The sequence below is a fragment of the Camelus bactrianus genome, chromosome 9 (assembly GCF_048773025.1).
Source record: "Camelus bactrianus isolate YW-2024 breed Bactrian camel chromosome 9, ASM4877302v1, whole genome shotgun sequence".
Classification (NCBI taxonomy): Eukaryota; Metazoa; Chordata; class Mammalia; order Artiodactyla; family Camelidae; genus Camelus; species Camelus bactrianus.
The window spans coordinates 52,188,908-52,210,095 of record NC_133547.1 but is presented as its reverse complement, the minus strand read 5'-3'; the positions used below and the strand labels follow the sequence as shown (position 1 = coordinate 52,210,095).

The 21,188-nt window shown below is 46.2% G+C and overlaps 1 protein-coding gene across 1 annotated transcript in view; it reads right to left on the bottom strand.

Annotated features, from left to right (window-relative positions):
• The window catches only part of CDYL2 (chromodomain Y like 2), a 150,049-nt gene that overhangs the window by 22,937 nt on the left and 105,924 nt on the right, over positions 1–21,188 (bottom strand). The window lies entirely within an intron of this gene.

The following is a 21,188-nucleotide window of genomic DNA, read 5'->3' as shown; positions in this document are numbered from 1 at the left end:
TCATACAATGGTGTATTATTTGGCAATAAAAAGAAATTCATTATCAAGCCATGAAAATACATGAACCAATCTTAAATGCATACTACTTAGTGAAAGAAGCCAGTCTGCAAAGGCTACACATTACATGGCTCCAATTATATGACATTCTAGAAAAGACAAAAGTAGAGAAACAGTAAAAAGACAAGTGGTTGCCAGGGGTTCAGGTGGAGTGACTCAGGAGGGTGGAATTGGTGAAGCAGAGGGGATTTTTTTTCAGGGAAGTGAAACTGCTCTGCATGAGACATTAAGCTTCTGTCGAAATCTGAAGAACTTTACAGCACAGATAGTGAACCTTAAAGTATGCAAATTTAAAAAACTTTATGACATTTGGAGGAATCCAAGGAGGAAATGCAGAATGTGATAAAAGAATCTAACTGTATGACAGGTGTATAAAACCAGCTCCCTGAAAGGGTCAGCAGAAAAGGTGCTGATCCGAGTAACTTTAGGAAAGAGTGGGGCTGTAAAACTAAAGGCAAAATAACCTGCACAGAAGCAGTGGACTCCGGTTGATAAAGTCGATTCCCACGGAGGTGTGTTAACAATTCTGACATTGTACATGTATGCAGGAGTTGAGCAATTACAGAAATGGACAGCAGACGGGAGGAGGAAGGTTTCTCACTTTTGGAGCGGAGTTTGCAGATTAGCAAGGGGAGGAGGCTAGAATGACCCACATGGTCATGGATGAGCTTAACAGAGATACAGATGGTCACACACAGGAACACTCACAGGCCAGCGTGTATACACAGGTTAGTATATACACACCAATGTCCATGCTCTGCCAGCCCAGAGGGCCCAGAATCTGACATGCCAATGGTAGTGAGCACACATGGAGCCCAGATCTTGGTTTTGGATACCATTCTCCATTAAGGGAACTAGGGCTCTCTAGAGAGACGGCTGATCCCAGGACTGGGGCAGGAAACGTGCAAGGTAGGCTTGTAGAGGCTGAAAGGAAGGAAGTACTAAAAAAAAAGATAATAAAAAATAACCTTCAAAGTGATGGGGGCGTGTCAAAAGGATACAAGAGCCAGCTAGAAGAACTCCTGATGGCCAAAGATGAAACAACTGGAACAACAGAATAAAGAAGTAAGTGTTACGTTATAACTGAAAGCGTAAAGTGAATATCCACGAGTCCACAATGAGATAATTAAATGACTGGATAAATGAATGAGTGGGAGATAAGAGACAGATCTCCCATGGAGAATTCCAGATAGTTTACATAGATGCTCTGCCCTCAAGGTGTAGAACCTGACAGCTTTATGTGTGGGATGCACGTGGTAACTTCCTTCCAAGCGGCGTGGGAAGTTGGGGGCGAGGGGGCAGGGTACCTGGCGGTGGAGAAACCTGACTGGAGCAGATGAAGAAGTCAAAGCCCTCTCAGCCAGGTGAGGAAGCCCAGCATCGACAGGGACAAGGCGCAGTGAGGGTGTGCACCCTGACACGATGTCAGGAGGCGACCACTGGACCTCCGGAGTTTCCCTCTCAAAACCCCACAACTTCCATCTAATCATGAGGAAAACACCAGACAAATCCAGATTGAAGGGCATTCTACAAAATACTTCATCAGTGCCCTTCAAACTGTGAAGGTCGTCAAAACCCTGAAACGTCTGAGAAACTGTCACAGCCCCGAAGAGCCTGAGAAAACAGGAAGTCAAATCTGACCTGGGATCCTGGACCAGACTCTGGGACAGACATGAGGCAGAAATTAAGAAAACCTGAATAAAGAACGGACTTTAGTTAAGTGGGACTAACTAACAAATGTGCTGTGCTAGGTAAAATGTTAGTAACAACAGGAGAAGCTGAGTATGGAGCATATAGTCACTCTCTATATTATCTTTCCTGGAAATCTAACACTGTTTAGAAAGTCAAGTTTATTTTAAAGAATACATTTTACAATTAAGTTAACTTAAAAAAATAACACTTCTGAGGCCATCTGACATGCCAGCAGGTTTGAGAACCTGGACCAGTGGTTCTTACACCTGAGCATCATCTGCAGCATTTCCAGATCACCTGGAGAACTGGTAAAACCCAGCCAGCTGTGTCCACCTCATGCTGCTGCCCCTGCTCCAGTGACCAGGCTTTGAGAACCAGGGTCTGGACAACCTCCAGGTGGACTCAGATTCTTAATTAGCACTGGTGGGTCTTGGAATCTCAAGAACAAAGCCAAAGGCGGAGACTAGGTAAGGCTTTCCTGGACCCCTCCCTGCATGCCCTGACCCCAACCAGAAGGGCGCCCAGCCCTAAAAGGCACAAAAGCACCAGTGCCCGTGTCATCCAACATACTCCGAGAAGCCTCCGCCTTATGTACTTTTCCATCACCCAAAGCAACTGGGCTTTGTCAAACACCACGATGCGGGTATATGATTCAACCAACTCTGGAAAGTAAACGCAAGCACTTAATTAAAAGGCTTGTGTAAAGGGAGCTGTTTCTTCAGGGTCAACCTCAAAACTCTCAGCTCCTCAGATGGCTCCCTAATTGGAGCCAGCCACGGGTTCCACAGCAGCCCAGGCAGAGCCGTGCCGTGGACCTGCCAGCAGAGGATAGCGAGTTACAGGAGCTGCTCTCAGTGGGTACCAGCTCTTTCCCGGGTGAAACGAGAAGCCCAGGACTTGAGAACATCAGTGCTTCTTTCCGGGTCGGGGAAAGGTCTGGCTAACCTCCTGCTGCTTCCCTAAGCAAGTCAAGGTGCTGTTTGACAATTACATACATTAAGGAGGAGGACCTGAGGGTTACCTTTTGCGAGCAGCACTGGACATGGCCACTAAACTTCTCAACAGCCCTACAAAACAGCCATTCTGAGTCCATTCTGAGTCCATACAGGAAAGAGAGAAACCGGCTGGGAGCCACAAAGCTTTTGAATCGCAGAGCCCGGATTAGAGCCAGCTACTTCTCATTTCATTCATTCATTCACTCAAAATCTCCTTATTTATCACATCCTGTGTGCCGGCTAGCATACCAGACGATGACAGCCACTAAAAATCAGAGAAGGAAGGTTCGTGCGTTCCCAGAGCTTCCTGCAGGTGTGGGAGATGGAAGTAAACCAATAGTTAAAATAATTACAGACTGGAAAAGATAGGGTGATGCAATAAAGAATATTGGGGAGGGGGCATGTCTGTGAAGAAGCCCACCTGCACGAGGTGAAGCAGCCCCCGAGGGACCCCCTGATTGAACAAACCATAAAACTACCTGAGCAGCACAGACCTGTTTCTCCAGTATCAGAACATGGGCTCCCATCTCCACTGGTGACTTGGGAGGGAGGAAGCGTCTGTGAGGGCCTGGATCTGCCTCCCATGAGGCTGCGTTAGGTGCCCTCTCTGGTCCTAACTCTGTCCTCGCACCCAGCTGCTCTCAAGGCCCCGCCCCTTCTGGGGCACCGTGCCTCCAGAGACACCCAGGAAGGCGCCACGGGAAACAGAACATGCTGGACGAATGGAAGTTTTAGAACCCCAGCCCTGTGCTTGCTGACTGGGAGAAGCGAGGAAGCCACGTGGGCTCTTGAGTGTAGTATCCTATAAGATGGGGTTAATTGTACCTACTTTTCAGGGCTGTTCTGAGCTAATTTAATTGAAGAACCGATACAAGATTAGCAAGGGTCAGGCTCATTCTAGGCATTTCAGAAATGTCAGCTGAAAGATGACAAATCATTCCAGAAAAGAAGAATTAGTTGGGGAGTCCTTGTAGCCCTGCCCCTCCAAGGGCCAAGCCTGGGGAACAGACCCAGGTGAGAGACGGGGCATTGCAAGCAGAAAGGGGATCAACCACCCTGGTGAGCCCGAAAGCCAGAGTGAAACCTGATGGTGGACTCGCATTCAAACTCCCACACCCTTTCCTCCCAGGGCTGCAAGGCTGGGGGTCCCAATAGCCACTCTGTGCTCAAGCTTCCCATGTGGGGAACAGGAGACACCACCCCTGCCTCTCAGGACAGTCAAGAAGTGAAGGAGGACACATGTGCTGCATTTCTGGGACAAAGGAGACTCCCCCATCAAGGTAGTTTCCTTCCTTCCATTCCCTTTAGCCTTCTCACATTCCTTCCTTTGGAGTACAAAAGGGTTGTTTCCCCTGAGGAAGGCACCTCTGCTCCAGACATGCAGAAGGGACAGATAAAACACGGGGCTGGCAGATAACACCATCATCTCTGCGTGCGAGAGGTGCAACATTTACACAAAGCACGGCAGGGGGTGGAAGTCGGGAGGGGTGCTCAGGAAGTGGACACAAGGACAGTAGAAAGGACGTCTCCCATGTGAGACGGGAGAAGGGACCTGGGCCCAGGGCTGGATGCCAAGGGAAGGCGTGAGGCCCTCCACGAAGGCAGAACAAAAATGACAACACCACATGCTGCCTGTGGCCAAGACTTTATTGGGAGCTCTGGGCCAGGTGGAGGCAAACACAACTGTTAGAGAGAGCGGGAGAAAGAGAAAGCAAAGCAAAACAAGCGTCCCTCTTGAAATGAGTCTGCATATCAAAACTCCAAAACAGGAAAACATCTTATGCTTGGAAATTTAGCCAATAAAATCACCGCTGGTGACATAAATTAGTCCAAATAAAACAAAATGAATATCATGAGACAATCTGCAAGGACTTTAAAATAAGAATGTTTAGAATGTTCAAAGTGATAGATGTAAGAAAAACAGTCACTTAAAATAAACAAATTCTCACACAAAAGCAGGCAGAAAGGAGAAGAGCACAGGGGTCAGGTAAAGAATGAATTAAAAAGCAAATGACAAATAGGAAAAAAATTTGCATACCACAGATAAAAGATCCCCAAATTGTAATGAAATTCTAAAGAGTGAGGACAAAAAGAACAAAATTCCTCCAGGAAAAAAATGGACAGAAGATATGGACATACAATGTGCAAGTATTATATAAAAATAGCCCTAAAGTATAAGAAAATATTTCAACTTCACTCAAAAGAATAATGCAAACTAAAACTCATAGTAAAGAAATAAAAATTAAAACTACACTGAGATACCATTTCTTATCCATTCACTTGGCAAAAGTTCAGAATCTTGACAAGATACCCTTCTAGAGAGGATGTGGGGAGCTGGGCATTCTCTTAACTGTGGGTGGAATGCAAAATGGTACAACTTCCATGGAAGGGAATTTGGCAATATGTGTACAAAACTGTTCATGTGCTTACTCTCAGCTCAGCAATCTCACTTCTGGAAAAGGAACATGAAAATATACTAAAAAAAATACACACACATATATTTATACACACACACACACACACACAAATTTACATACACACATAAGATTATTCCTTACATTAGTCACAATTGCAAAATATTGTAACTACCTAAATATGCAAGCTTAGATTGAAGAAATAAACTATGGTGCATCCACACAATGGAATACTATGCAGCCATAAAAAGAATGAGAACTATTTCAATGAACAAATGAGGGATTTCCAAAACATACCAAGTGAAGAGAGGCAAGGTGCAGAAGTATTTTACCTTTAGTGTAAGAAAGAAGGGGATAGATAAATAAGCTTATTTTTGCAACAAAAAAAAAAGAGGAAAAATAAATCAGAAGACAATAAGACTGGTTACCTACAGTGGTTGGCAGGGAGAACAGAGCAGAAGAAATGCAGAAGGAGTGATACTTCTCTGAGTACAGTTGACCCTTGAACAACACAGGCGTTAGGGATTCCAACCCCATGCAGTCAAAAATCTGCATGTAACTTTACAGTTAGTCCTTCGTATCCACAGATTCAACCAACCATGGATCATGTACAGATTTACTGAAGGTGGAGATAATGAATACAAATCACTTTTGAACTCAGTGTAATGAATAATATACCCTCAAACTTATCCTGAATTCTTCTCAGTGGGTTTGCTTTTCATAATGGTAAGGGTGGAGCAATTCTAAAATTATTTTATGAGCAGTACACAGTGAGCAAATGAGTAACTGTGCCATGTTATGAAGAGACAGGGCTCTTCCTACGGAAAAAGGGACATACAAATATGAAATATGGGAAGGCAAGGAAGAATTCAGTGGGATTAGAATGAAACTGTAGGTATCAGTATGAACTGATGATTTTTAAAATTATATATATTTCCTAGCTCTGTTAGCTGAAAGGGCTTGGAAGAAATAAAGCTCTAATAGCAATGAGCACACTTAGATCTCAGATATTAGCTCCTAAATTCCAATCCCCACTAAAATGAGCCAGGGCTTCCCAGAGAATTGGCTCCTTCCAGGGCTGGGACAGGCAAGACACAAATTGGGCTAGAAAATCTTATTGTACCTGGAAGTAAGGAAGTGATCAAAAGAATAACCAGTCATGTCAAAAGGACATATGAGGCAGTGTCAAGGGCTCCCTCTGGCCAAATTTAGGACAATTGGAACACAAAAATAAATAAGGGGCAGTACTGGATTATAAACCATTGCATAAAATAATCTTCAAGTCTGTATTGATGATATGTAGGTAGGTAGGTAGGTAGGGAGATAGACAGATAGATAGATAGATAAGAGAGGGAGAGAAGGAGGGAGAGAGGAAAAGAGGGTATGGGTGGGTAAGACAGAAGAAATAACATCATATCAAGTATTTCAGTGGAGATGAATAACTTGAATCTAATCTTGAGGAAACATAAGGCAAACTCAAAGTGAGGAACACTCTGTAAAATAACTGGACTTTAGTCTTAAAAAATGCCAGTGTCAGTGAAGACAATGGAAGACCAAGGAACTGCTCCTGAATAAACAGAACATGACAATTAAAGTCAGCATGGATTCTGGACTGGTTTCTATATCGGAGGAAAAAAAAAATCTAAAGAACATTATTGGGATAATAGGAAAAAATGGAATATAAACCAAAGACTAGATAAAAGTACTGTATCAATGCTAAATCTCTTGAATTTCATAACTGCACTATGTTGACTTAAGAGGAAATCCTTTTTCTGAGAAAATACCAATACTAAATATTACTGGGCAAAGAGGCATGATGTTTGCAGTCTACACTCAAATGGTTTAGGAAAAGAGTAATAATTTGTACATAATCTGTACAATCATTTGTATACATGTTCTAAGTGTATACATATGTGTATACATATGTATTTACATATGTATGTATTTACATAAACATGTGTATACACACACTACACATACAGAGAAAGAGAGAGCAAACATGGTAAAATGTTAAAAACCGGTAAATCGCAAAAGGGATTATTTACAATGTTTGCTGTAAGTTTGAAATTATTTCAAAAGTAAAAGTTAAATACATTTAAAATATACATATTCTGCAAATAAGAATCAAATTAAAATTCCATACAAGGAATACCTCTAGGAAAGGAATACTTGAAGAGATAACAGCTAAATATTTTCAAATATAAAACAAAAAAAAAAGTTCTTGGCCTCAAAGAGCACTTTCTGTATGAAGCAGAATAAACAGACAAATGACAATGAAACTTCAGAATGTCCTAGGCAAAGAAAAGATCTTAAAATACATCATGGAAAGAAAAACCACATTCTCAGAAAAGGACTAACAGGCTGATAGCAAAAGCAGTAACAGAGGCCTGAGAAAAATGAACTATCATCAAAATGCTGGGAGAAAATAATTATCAACCAAGAATTTCATACCCAGCTAAAACCGTATTTAAAGGACCAACTAAATGAGCATTTTCAGATACCCCAAAGTAAGAGAGTTTATCGACCACCAACTCTAAAAGAAGTATAAAGAGAAACTTCAGCAAATCAAGAAGTTAACTCATAGGAGGACAAGACATAAAAGAAACACAGCTGATTTTTGTAAATTTAGTAAATGTAATTATGGGCTGCAAGAATAATGAAAATCATGTTTTGTGTTTAATAGCATTGGGTGGACAAAACAGAAACAAGATGCTCATTGAGAAGTTAAAATCAAGAGGGGTCCTCCTTGCTGTATCAATAGGAGGACATCATTATCTGCTAGAAAATTTATAGTTAAGTACCTATGCTAAAATTTAAGAATACAAATACAATCTGTGGCTAGCTTCCAAGTTAGCCCAGAGAAAGGGAATACACAAAATGTATCAATTCAATTAAAAAGTATGAAAAGGGCAGGGGATGGGGATGGGAGCGGGAGCAGAGAAACAGAACGATGAAATGAAAATGCGAAATAAAATAGGAGAAAAATCCAAATATATTAATAATCACATTAATTTGTGAGCACGTGAGATTCATATATTAAAAGATAGAGATGAGCAGATTAGAGAAAAGAATAAAGAACCCAGGTGTGTGGAAAATTCCCTAAGGAGAGACTCTTAAAGATTGAAAAAGGCATCTCAACTCAGCTAAAGGGGGAAGGAAACCTGCCCAATCACCTGAGAAATGGTGGGATGACTCCAAGAGTGTCAATAAATGGTGCACGGTTGTCACCAGGCAGCATGAAGAGGTGTGTCAGAAGTGCACTGCAGTTTGTAAGATCCACAAAGAAAAAGAGTAACCTGCTATCTGACAGATAAGGGAGAAGCTGCCCCAGGACGAGGGGTGAGCTTTCTGGGAGGGTAGAGGGTACAGGTCTGGGGGAGGCCACAGAGAACTGGACAGACCGCAGGACACAGCTACACGCAGCATCAGCCACTCCAGGCAGGGCTCAGGGTCCGTGCCCCCGATCTCCACCAGGAACACGTCTAGCCCCAGCACTGAAGAGTACCAAGCTTGCTCCAGACAAGGAGGAAGGAGTTTAGACGGATCACCAAAGGATGCTACTGCCAGATGAGGGGGTGCTCTCTGTGCTGTTTCATGCTTAGTCCTCCTTGGGATCCAGGGCAGCTCTTTGATTACCACAGGCGGCTGGGCCAGCAGTGATCTACACCTGACCGGAACAATCTGAGATGGAAACTTCCAGGATCAGTGCAGCAGCATCCTCAAAGTCTTTTCTCTTGATTGCTCACTGACTGCAATTTTGGTGAGTGCTTATTATGTGATTCATGGCCTACCTCATCCAATCCTAAGAAGAACCTGATAAGACATTGTTTAGTCCCCATTTTACAGGTGAGAAAAAGCAAAACCCAAGGTCATGCCACTAGGAAGTCCCAGAATAGAGTTCAAACTCCAAGTATCTTGACTTCAAACTTGAAGCTTGACTCAAGCAACAAGACTCTGAAACCAAACGCTGGTCTCGGGTCCACTTGCTGGTGCTAGCTCTGAAGGATGTTCTGCTTTTCTTCCTGAGAGCCCAGTGATTGATGAACAAAAGCAGGAAAGAAAATCTGGGTGCTACACCTGGTTCCAGTGTCACATGGAGCTGTTTCCAAGACGAACTCATTTCACTCCTTTACCATCATCTATGCACCTGCCTGATGCCTCTACCTAACTGCGGGCTCGTTGGGGACAAGCCTGAGAGTCACTCACCTTTGTATCTGTAGGGCTGAGCACAGTGCCTAGAAGACAGCCCTGCTGAACAGAATGTTCATCAAGCGAATGTATGAGCGAGAAACAAATGGAGGAAACTGATCAGAGCAGCCTCGTCACACCGCACACCAACCTCGTATCTCATGCTCCCGATAGTGGGACATGCTCCCTATTCATCTCTCTGCTTGTCGGTCACACTTTCAAACCTTGGTATCAGTCGCGTGCACGGATACATTTGTTTTCTGAAATCAGGTTGCTCTCACACCTAGGTGACTAACTCGTACTTGCATCACACCTGGCCCTTCTGCTTCACAACAGCTGAGCGAGATCTCACCTCTCAAAGAGGCCCAGGGAGAGAACACGGTGTGAGCGCTATGAAGTTTCCTTCCCTTGCGAAGAAAATAGTAACACCCTTTTTGGGGTGTGAGCCATCAGGACACCGGAGGAAGACGTCTCAAGGCCAGAGTCTTTCTCGCTCCTGAAGGAGAGAACGCCCTCCCTTCCTTGCCCACCTGATAAAGCTCTCCTCATCCTTCTCAAAGCAGCTCTGCTGTTACCTGGTTAGGAATTCTTCCAGAGCAGCTCATCCCTCTTCTTGTGGCTGTTGGTACATGCTTCTTTTTTTTTTTTTTTACAGCCTTCACCACACCTCCCTCCATCCATTCAGCATGCAACTAACGAGTTACCTACGACAGACCTGGCTCCTGGGATATACCGATGGGTGGAAACAGAGATGGACCCTGTGCTTAAAAGCTTACAGTCTGGTTCAGCGCCACCCAAGAGAATCCCCCTGCAATGACGGAAATGTTTGGTATCTGCACTGCCCAACAGAGCAGCCAACAGCCACATATGGCTATTGAAACTTAACAATTCTGTCTAATGTTAATGAGCTGAAATCTGACTTTCACCATGTGTGGCTAGTAGCTGCCATACTGGACAGAGCAGGTAATCACACTGCAGGATAATTCTGTTGTGTACTGTGCAAATTCTGCCATAGCCTCTGGAATGCCTGGCTCCCTCCTCACCAGCACACAGATTCTGTAAAGGCGAGGGCTGTGTTAGCCATTCCTGTATTTTCAGAATCAGTGCAGCCCCGCACACAGAAGGACCCCGTCCCTGCTGACTAAATGAAGGGGTAGATAAATGAGTAAGTGCTAGACACACGGCAGAGGACCTACAGAAGTTTCTATCTCCTGACCGAAAACGGGAGAGCGCGAGCGAGAGGCTGGAAAGCAGGGCAAGGAGCCTGCGATAGGTCTGCTGCTGGCCCCGTGAAAAGGTGCCGACATTTTCCCTTCGGTCAGGCATTTCCCTTCGGGTCCTTTCTCCCAGTGTCCCAGTCACAACTACCATCTTGGGAAGCAGACACGATTCCCAGAGAGAAGAGAGGGCTGGGAGCACCTGGAGGGCAATTCACACCGGTGCACCTTTGGATGCAGATTGTGGCGAGGGTTGGGCGGACAGAAGGCTTAATATAAACAGAAGAGAAGACGCATCAGTTCTGTAGTTGAGGGAAACTATCGCTTGGTTGACTGCAGGGTAAGGGTTTTCCAGCTGCAGTTCTGAGAAAAGACAGTGATAGTTCTTGCGCAGGAGAACCATTTCCTGGTCTGTGGTAGACTCACCAAAGATCCCTAAAGCATTGTGGACCGTTCAGATGGGGCACTGAGAGGGGCCCAAGTAAGAGGGGCCAAAGTTCACGTGCCAACCCCTTTCTGTCTGAGCGCATCCGAAGCAATGAGATGCTCCCAGCAGACTCAGCAGGTGGGGACCGCAGCTCCTTTCCACAGACGCGGGGCTGGGGGTCAGGTTCTTCAGAGGTGGGGAGAGGGGGCTGACCCTCCTATCACTCCACTCACTCATGTCATGAGAATTCACAGGGTCCAACGTGCACCTAGACTCAGCACTTGAACCATTATGTCTTGGCTGGTCCACGTCCCAGCCCCTAACTGTCACCATGTACAGAATCCTGATCTCAGGGCTGAATTCAACAGCAAAGTTCAAATTTAAAAGTACATTAAAACAAACAAACAAACAAACAAAACCTCCCTTAGCTAGGTTAGCCACCATCTGGCATGTTATAATCAGACCCGATAAAATCCATACACCAGGAACTTCAAGAAAGCTTAGGCTCCCAGATCACTTAGAACTGCTGAGAGTGATGTCATACCACTCACGATGTCGACTGTCAGTCATCCAGATGTTTTAAACAGTAGAGCATGAATTCAAAATGCCAAATAAGATGATTAAAAAGAACTTTTTCAACAGGTCAAATCATGTCTCCTGTGTTTAAAAAGCCCCAAGGCCACACTGATCCTCAAAGCACTGTTAGACCAGAATCCTGGAATCTTGCAAGAGATTCCCCAGAGTCTCCAGCGTGACTCCACTGCAGAGTCATGCTCTCACCTGTTCTTGTCATGGCTCTGTCCACAAACTCTACCTTCTGGTCTCACCTATTTTCCACCCTCAGCTCCCACTCCTGTCCCATAAACATCCTCATTTCTAGGACAAGGTGAAGTTCTCTGAAACTCTTTGTGCCTTCCTGCTTCTGGGCTATCATCAGCTGTCCCCTTGGCCCCGAACAGCACATCTGTCCCCCTTCATGCTGCGAATCCTTGGGGCCACCTGAAATGCTTGTCTTCCAGGCAGCCAGCTCTTCTTCCCCAGGTGCCTGGGGTAGCTGCCCCCTGGAGACCCCATGGTGGCCCGGCCCGGCCCTTCCTGAGTCCTCGGCACTCAGCTTTGCAGCTGGCCACGTGGGAGCATTTGATCCCTTAATCAGTTTAATGAGTTCCACGGAAGATGAGGCTTGTCATTTCTAATCCCCAGTTCCCAGCACGCAGTGGGTGCAAAGTGAACGCCTCTTTAACTGCATGATAGAAAAAAAATAATGATCTCAGAAAGCTAAGGGAGAAAGTGGGTTTTCAACTTTGAGGTAGCTCTCTTCTCTGCTTACAGAAGACCCCACCCCTCAAGAAGCCGAAGGACAGCAGTTTAGAACACAGGTCTGGAGCAGACCCAGTAGATCTGAAACCTGGAGCTGCCACCTACCCGCGGGAAGGACCACAGGCAAGTTACTTCACCTTCATATACCTCAGCTCCCTCATCTGTAAAACAAGGAGAGAAACACACCCCACCTCCTGCATTAAATTAGTTACTAGGGGCATGCTGCTTAGAACGGGGCGTGGCTCATAGCACAGGCTCAGCAGACAAATGCTGGCTGTTCTGATGCAGAAATCGCCAGCTTATTTGTCTTTTCCCTATTGATTTGTTTCTTCCCTAAACTGTGAGCACTTGTCTTATTCATCAATATACACCCAGAACAAGGCACACAGTGACCCCCTTCTAGTACGCAGGGCTGGCTCTTAGCAGTCACGAGATGCTTAATGAAGCACAAATACAGTCTACTGATGACGTCTGAGTTAAATGGTACACGTTTCCTACAAATATGCTTCACAAAATGCAGTTCCTACTGTCCAGAACGTTCCTCCTCCTCCCTTCCGCTTGACTAAACTCTACGCAGCCTTCAGGTCTCAGATTTGACGCCCTCCTGCCTGGAAGTCCTGTCTCTAACCTCCTAATTCCAGTGGGCTCCTCACCCACACCGAGTGAGCCACACCGTGGTGTGCTGCAATGCTGAGCTACTTCCTTGGGTTTTCCCACAAGAGTGTGAGCTGGGTGAGGACAGCAACCACCTCTCCTCATGGCTGTCGCCTCAGTGCCCGACCCCATGCCTGGCACACACAGAGGCCAAGTGTTTCTCTCACCACCAAGTCATGCTAGGAGTTGCTGGTAGGAAGCCAGGCCAGCAGTGCGACATCTTATTTAAACTCTGGGAACTCAGAAGAGATCCATTTCCCTCCAGTGTGGAGAAGTGGGAGAGGACTGGAGAAAGAGGCTGATGGTGGGAAAACCTTGGCACTACAGTACAGGAAAAGGAAAGAACACACTTGGAGACAGGAACCTCCCACCCAGTATCACTGCTGCCAAGATGGTGGTGGAACACTGGACTCTGACTTCCATCGAGGACACAATGGACAGGGTCAGTCATCCCACTACCCAGAAGTGGGGCCTCTTGAACTCATCTTGCTGGTTTACATAAAGGGAATGAAAATTAACACCTTAGTGTCAATGAGAAAGCAACAAGGCACACAGCAGGAGGCAGGAAAGCATGCCTTTGAGTGGAGGGAGAGGCTCTGTTGGAGGAAGAGAAGTGCAAATCCCCTGGCACTGACCGTGACTCACCACTTCAGCCTTTGCTGTCATATTCACTCCCACGGCACCGAGGTGCAAACCGAGGCTCCGAAGCTGGGAAGACTTGCCCAGAGTCACTGACTCAGCAAGAGGCAGTCTGTACTTGAACTCACAGACCCTCTGTCTCCAAAGCCCCATGCTCACCCATTCCAGTTTCTTCCTCCCCATGCTGCCTCCAAAATTCACAGCGAGTTTAAAGGAGAAATATTAAAGTCCTTTCTGTACCTGGGACCTCTATTAAGAAGTCCACTGCGTTTTCTCTTCCACAGGGAAGGACAACACAACATACAGAAAATGTGACCTAAATCAAATGCGCTCTGCTGGAAGGGACGTGCAGCGCCCTTGACGGAGGGCAGGGCGGGGGTCTGAGCGCAGGTGCTTCATTAAGAGCCGGAGAGACTGCGTGAATATTAAGGGAGGAGAAAAGCGCGCAGCAAGCAGGGCTGTCAGATGGTGAAAACAACTGTCAGACAAGACGCGGGAAAGGGAATCCTTCAGCTGCTGTTAAAGCCCTGACAAAACATCAGCTCTCCGTGACGCTTCCTGGGAGCAGGAGCGCGACGTGAGATCGCGAGGCAGCCGGGGTGCGCGGTGCTGCGGGGATGGGCGGCGGGGGGGCTCACGGGGCTCAGGACCCAAACCTCCTTCCTGCTTCCCCCGACTCGCCCATGCATTCATTCACCCCCTCACTGGGCAGGTATTCTTAAGCACCTCCTATGTGCCCGGCAGTGTTACGTGGTGGAGATCCAGCTGGGAGCAAAACTAGAGACCATCCCTGCCCTCGCGGAGCTGACACCCCAGCGAGGGAGGCAGAGATTAAAGTAACCAGGTTGTGACCATTACAAACCCAGGCACATGCTGTCCATGAGGAAACATGGTTCTAGATGTGCAAACAAACGGGAAGCTGACCTACCCTGGGAGTCAGGGATATTGCCATGGGGGAACTGCTGCAGAGTGAGTCATGAAGGATGAGCAGGGGTGACCCGCCTACCTGAGGGCTGGCAGGGAGGGGAACACACGTGCATGGGGAATGACGCAAGGCAGGCCGTGATGGGGAGGCTTCACTGGCCTGGAGAGTGTGGGCTGCATAAAGGACTTCCTCTGGCTCTTCCAGAAAGAATCCACATGCCCTCCTATTGCAGGATCCATCTATCTGGTTCTTAAGCCAACCCTGCCGCACAGGGAATGTCCTGGAGCTCCAGCCTCCCCAGCAGGGTGGTCTGGGATGGCTGGGCTGCCGTGTTCTTTGTGATGCAGAATCAGACACTCACATGCTAGTCCTCAGTTCTCTGCTTCTGCTGTCATCATCTTCCACCATCCCTGCCTTTTTTCTCACTCATTCTACCAGCCTCAGCTTGTGCATCACCTCCTCCAAGAAGCCCTCTCCTAACTCCCTTCCCAAGCTGGCTTAGGCACCCCTGCTTAGCGCCTCCTCAGTATCTTCTGTGTCTCCCCATCACCCTATATGGTACCGCAGCTGTTTGTCTCAGCAGCTCCTCATGTCCAGCGGTCACTCGAGGAGTCTACTGGTTCAGGGATTGATAAGTAAAATATGTAAAGTGCTCCAAAAAGCAAACATGAAAATACAAAGATCCAATTAGAAAAACTGGCAAAGGACTGAAATAACATTAGCTAATATTTATCAAATGTCTACCATGTGCCAGGTAATAGTCTAAGGACAAATGTGTACAAATGAATTCACTTATCCTTTACCCTAACCCCAGGAGGTACGGTTATCTCTCCATCTGTACTTTATGAATGAAGAGCACAGCCCAGAGAGGCTAAGCCATGTGCCCGAAGCCACGTGGCCAAATGTCCCTATCCACTCACCACACTGAGTGTCACCCTCTGCTGTACTCGGCGTGACTGTGTTCGTGCTGCTCCCAGGGACGGAAACACAGGCAGCAGGAACATAAGAAGATGCTCACCCTCATTTGTAAACTAAAATCAACACAACAGGGCTTGGAAAAGCATGACAAAGACTGGCAACAGCCAGAGCTGGCAGGAGCCTGTGGTTCTGGAGGCGGCCTCAGCACCCATCAGAGAGAGCACAGTGAGGTCCCTGCACACTGTCAAATCCTGGGCAGCCAGAAAGGGGGAAGGAGACCCACCTGCCCGACACAGATGGATTTTTACATTTAAAACAAGATGTTCTCACCACCTCTGGTCTTCACTCAGATACCACCTTCTAGTGAGACCTTGGCCTCTTACACGTGTGAGTGTGTCTCCATACACCTGCCACACCCAAAGAGGTGATAATACTCTTGTTCATCATCCCTTCAACAGATATTTGAACAAATAGAACAGTTTTACACTTATAATATATAATGCATGACAAATATTAATATATATACAATTTGTATAAGCTTGGAGAATAGTCCAGAAAGATCCATATGGAAATATTAACATCAGTCACCTCTAAATAGAATGTGGGGGGAAGAAAGAGGGAAAACTTGAATTTTTAAAAAGCTTACATTTCCCATATTGTTTGAGTTTTTTAACTGAAATACATTATTTCTTAAAATTTTAAAAGACGGAAGGAAGGAAGAAGGAGAGGAGTCAGGCGGAGAAAAGAGAAGGGACATTTTGGGGATGTGCAGTTAGACAGGCCACCATTCCAACACATTTCTCTCTCACGAAACCACCCTGAACCAGCAGTGAATGAATATATTTTGAAAAGGTATAAATACAAGAACAAGAAGGGACAACAGTAGAAAACTCATGTCACCCCATCAGCAGGGTACGGGAACTGGCAGGGCCAAGGTGACTGACCTGAAGGTTCTGCCAAGTGCCCAGGAGGGGAAGGGATGAGAAGTAACTGCTCCCCCAGAGCCTGGACAGCTTAGGACTTCGAGGCATCCGAGGACCATGGACAATGGCCCTGCCCAGCTGTGGACTCCAGGGGTTGGGAGCCCCAGGACTAAGTCAGAACTGCAGGGGCAAAGTGGGGACAAGGATCTGGGCTGAGTGAACCATGAACAGTGCCGGGCTGGGCAGCTGGACGTGAACACGTGACGGCAGCGCAGGGCAGCCACAATTTCCTTCCCTACCTTCACCGCTGACGTACAGGCCAGGATGAGATTTTGCTATTTCTGTCTTTTCTGACAGCTCATCAATAATTTAGGATCAGAAAATCATCAGGAAACCCTAAATCAAAAAAGCAGGATCAGTCCTTCTGTTGATGACCTGCAGAGCAGCTGGTCCCGTAAGTACAGCTAGGGTCAGGTCCTCAAGCATCAGGCATCTCCCGCCCCAGCCCCGCCAGCTTTTGAGAAGTCTCCCTGAGTCTCTCCCTAAACACACCAACCCCTGTGCCAAGCCCACCTCACCAGCCTGCAGACACACCTTACACTCACCTCCATCCTCCTGTGTCACAATTAGCAGCACCTCCTCTTTGAGTCTAAATTCTCTCCAAGTTCAAAGACAGGAGCAGACAAGCCACCAAGAGTCAACGAGCACATGGAGAAAAGACAGCCTCAGTGATAAGTCAAAAAATGCAAATGTGAGAGACACTGACGTTCCTCTTTGTTTTCCCCACAAATGATGCTGGCAAGACAGTGGCAAAAGTAGAAAATTATGCCTCGTTGGTTATTGTTAAATATTTGCACAATCTTCTTTTTTGGCTGGGAGGAGGGGGATATGGCAAAATTACCAGTACAATCCTGCCTCTGAGATTTTATTCTAAGAAAATAAATCATTAATAAAACAAGACAAAACCAAAGAAGTTTAGACCCAGTCTAAACACCCAATGACAAGAGGCTAAATAAAAGTGTATGTTCTATTGAAAAAATATAATGGCATGACTAAAATTATAAACAAGACCTGCCCAGTATGGAAACAGGCATATGCCACACTGAGTGGACAAATTAGAACACAAATGTTGTCACACAAAACATTTTACAGACACAAACACACAGAGACACACCTGCATGCACACGCACACACACAAAACAGGCAGAACAGGCTTTTTCCCTCTGTGTGATGAAGGTCTGGTAAGAGAGTCAGGTATAATAGAAGAAGGCAGTATAAGAAGGTGATTTGAAAAGGTCCTGGATTTCAAAAGAAGAAGAAGCTGGGTCAGAAATTTGGCTCTAGCACATTACCCTTCACTCCCTAAAGACTCAGTTTCCTCACCTGCACACTAGTGATAGAAAGACGACCTGCTTCAAGGAGTTGTCAGGATTGCATGATCCTCAGTCCAGCAAATGACCCACAGCGAAGACGTAGTAAGTATCTGTTATTGATGCCAGTGCTGTTATTGGCATTATTAAGGCTCAAGCATTCGGAGGGCTTGAGTCAGCTTGTCTAAAATAAACACTGATGTGAGACATGCCACGTGGGAGCATGGTGGAATTTGGAAAAGTGCTTCTTGTCTTGTGGGAGCTGCTGCTCGCCTCCCATCTCTGAAGTCAGCAAGGACACTTGAGACAATTTCTGTGCCCACCAGTCATTTCCCAGTCCGTGCCGAGCAGATTATTCCATGTACCTGTATTATCTAACCCAGATGACAAAGTTCATGTTTCCCTGTTCCCAGTTGGCTTCTGCTCATTCAAGAACATAAACCCACATCCCTGAACTTTCTTCCCTCCGAATTCTCCTACGTGCTGGTGGTCTGCTGAATAATCAACCCCAAAGATGTCCTCATCCTAATCCCCAGAACCTAGGAATATGGGACCTGTTGTGGCAAAAGGGACTTTGCAAATGCGATTAAAGATCTTGTGGGCCCAACAGCATCACAAGGGTCCTTACACGAGGGAGGCAGGAAGGATGGAGTCAGAGGAGGAGACATGATGATGGACACAGAGCTCAGAGAGACGCTGAGCCAAGGAATGCGGGCGACCTCTGGGAACTGAAAGAGACAAGGCAACAAACTCTCCCCCGGAGCCTCAAGAAGGAACACAGCCCTGCCAACTATAAGAGTATAAATATGTGTTGTTTTAAGCCACTCGGTTACGGCAGCCATGAGTTGTTGGTCCACCAAAAGCATCTGGACTTCGCAGGTGGGAGCTGGAGTTCAGGAGTCAAAAGGTGGCTACCTCCCAGCTCCACCTCCTGCTACACTGGGATGAACGTGGGACGTGTGATTTAGCATCAGTTTCCTGGTGTGAGAAAGCAGGGGAGTGTCCCTGCCAACAGCACCCAGAAAGCTCCCTGGCACGTGGCCAGCACTAGCTTTTTTTTTAATTCGACTTGTCATGTTCCTGTTTCTTTTCCTTTTGGTTTTCAACATCTTTATTGAGACATAATTTACATTCTATAAAACCCACTTGTTGAAAGCAGACAATTCAACGATCTGTAAGTGTGTTTGCAGAGTTGTGTACCAGCATCACCACGATCTAATTCCAGAACATTTTCATCACCCCAAAAAGAAGCCCTGTACCCATTAGCATTCCTTTCATTCTCCCAGCCTCTGACAACCACTAATCTACTTTCTGTCTCTGCAGATGTTCCTCTTCCGGACCTTTCAAATTAACAGTCATACGGTAAAGGGGCTTCTCTGACTGGCTTCTTTCACTCAGCATTATGTTTCCAAGGGTCACCCACATTGTGGCCTGGGTCAGTACAACATTCTTTTTTATGATGGAATAACATTTTGTTTACCCTTTCATCAGCTGATGGATGCTATTAACTTTATTTTTTTTTGCCATTGTTTTCTAGCACTGAAATAAACTTTGATAATTAAGGGAGTTCCCTTTAAGATTTGTATTTGTGTGTGTGTATATGTGTGTGTGTGTGTGTGTGTGTGTGTCTTTTACTCTAAGGCCCAGAGGAAAATCCTCAGGACTGGCTATTCCATCTCCCTAGAATGCCAAGTCAGCATCTTTGGAACCACTGAAGATGTCTCATAGGAAGGCCCGAGGACACTGGCCAGAACATTGCCCTAGGACCCTGGGACAGGTTTGCTGTTTGCACCTAAATCCCTGAAGTGTCTTTTTATAAAACGGGTCCAGACCTCTGAGAACTTCAGTATCACCAGACCTGGCCCCAACTCTTCCCCTTGGCACTCTGTGTCTAAACTCCTCTAAGCCTCCGTTTCCCTATCTATAAGCAAGGTTAATTATAGCTAACCTTGTCATGTTGCACCGATGTTAAGATTCCACATCAGAGAGCCAATGGGGGGATTAAACGGTATCCAGTCATAAAACACAGTGAGGCTTCACCTACAGAAGGAGCCAACACCACATTATTATAACCACTAATGGAGACAGGCATTTCGTAGGGACACTGGGGGTAGAGCTGCAGCCCTGGGCCCGGGGGTCCACCCCAGTGGAAAGGAGTAGCTTCTCACCAACATCTGCAGACTGATTTTTCCCACTGTTTTGAGACCGTCTGCAGACAAAGTATCTCTCACAGCTTGTACCCGGGAAGGGGGTACTTCCACTCCCCACCCTCTTTGGTCCAGCACTGATGAATGGGACTTGAAAAGAGTTCCTAAGACTCTTTTCTTTTTTTTTTTCTTTTGAGGCAGTTGAGAGAGGAAAACAATATCTGAGCTGGCAGGGAAAGAAATTGGTCGTTTTCCGAGTCTTGTCAGTATCAGGATTTCATCAGCCTGCTCTAGATGCCAAAGTCAAACCCAGGACTGGGGAACCAACCAGGAGGGCCAATTTCCCCCTTGGATTTGCCGTGGGTCAAGCTGACAGTCAGATTTTCCACCGCTGTCTGGCACTTTCCACTTGGAGGCAGTGGCCATGCTGGATGGGTCTTCACGTGACCACATAAAAGGGCTTTAAGTTCATTCATTCACACAAGTCAATCACTGGCCACACTTTGGAAGACAAAACATAAGAACCCCTTAGGCTCTGGTGATTGTTATTGGTCTGGAAAATGACCTGCTTTTGAAAAGACAAAAAGGCCGGTCAAAGTCTCTTGGCCTGGGAGTGGGTGTCTGAAGTGTGTTAAAAGAACAGCTGTGCCCAGGGAAGCTGATACCTGTGTTAACAAGAGGCCCCGAGCAGACACCCTCTTTGGACTTTTTGTGATTCACTTGATGGCTGGAGGCCACTGCCCACGACACACGGGCTGACCTGAGCCAGTTCCCACAAGGCCTCTTCTGGGGACAAGCTGGGCACCTCCAGAAGCAGCGATGGGTCTAAAGGTCATGAACTAGGGTCACGTTCAGGGCATGGAGAGAGAAATTTCTCACAATCACAATTTTGAGGAGGTATCAAGAAACTGTGACGAGCCCAAGAGGGTTATTCAGGACTTCTGCCACTCTATTCTTAAGTGAAACTGGCCTATAATTTTCCTTCCTCCTCCCCTCCTTGTCTGGTTTAGAAATCCAGGTTATACTGGCCTCATCAAAGGAGTTGGAGCATTTTCTCTTTTTCTGTTTTCTGCAACCATTTGGGTAAGAGAGGGTTTTCTATTCTAGAATATTAAGTAGGCTTGCCTGTAAAGCCATCCGGGCCTTGTGTGCCTTCTTCCCACTTTTTATGAGAGCTTTGTAATGACTGATTTAATAATTTAAGAGTTATTGCTCTGGCCAAGTTTTCTAGTTGGCCGTGAATCCACTGTGTTAAGTTGTATTTTTTTTAGGAAACTGACCATTTTATCCCGAGTATCACTC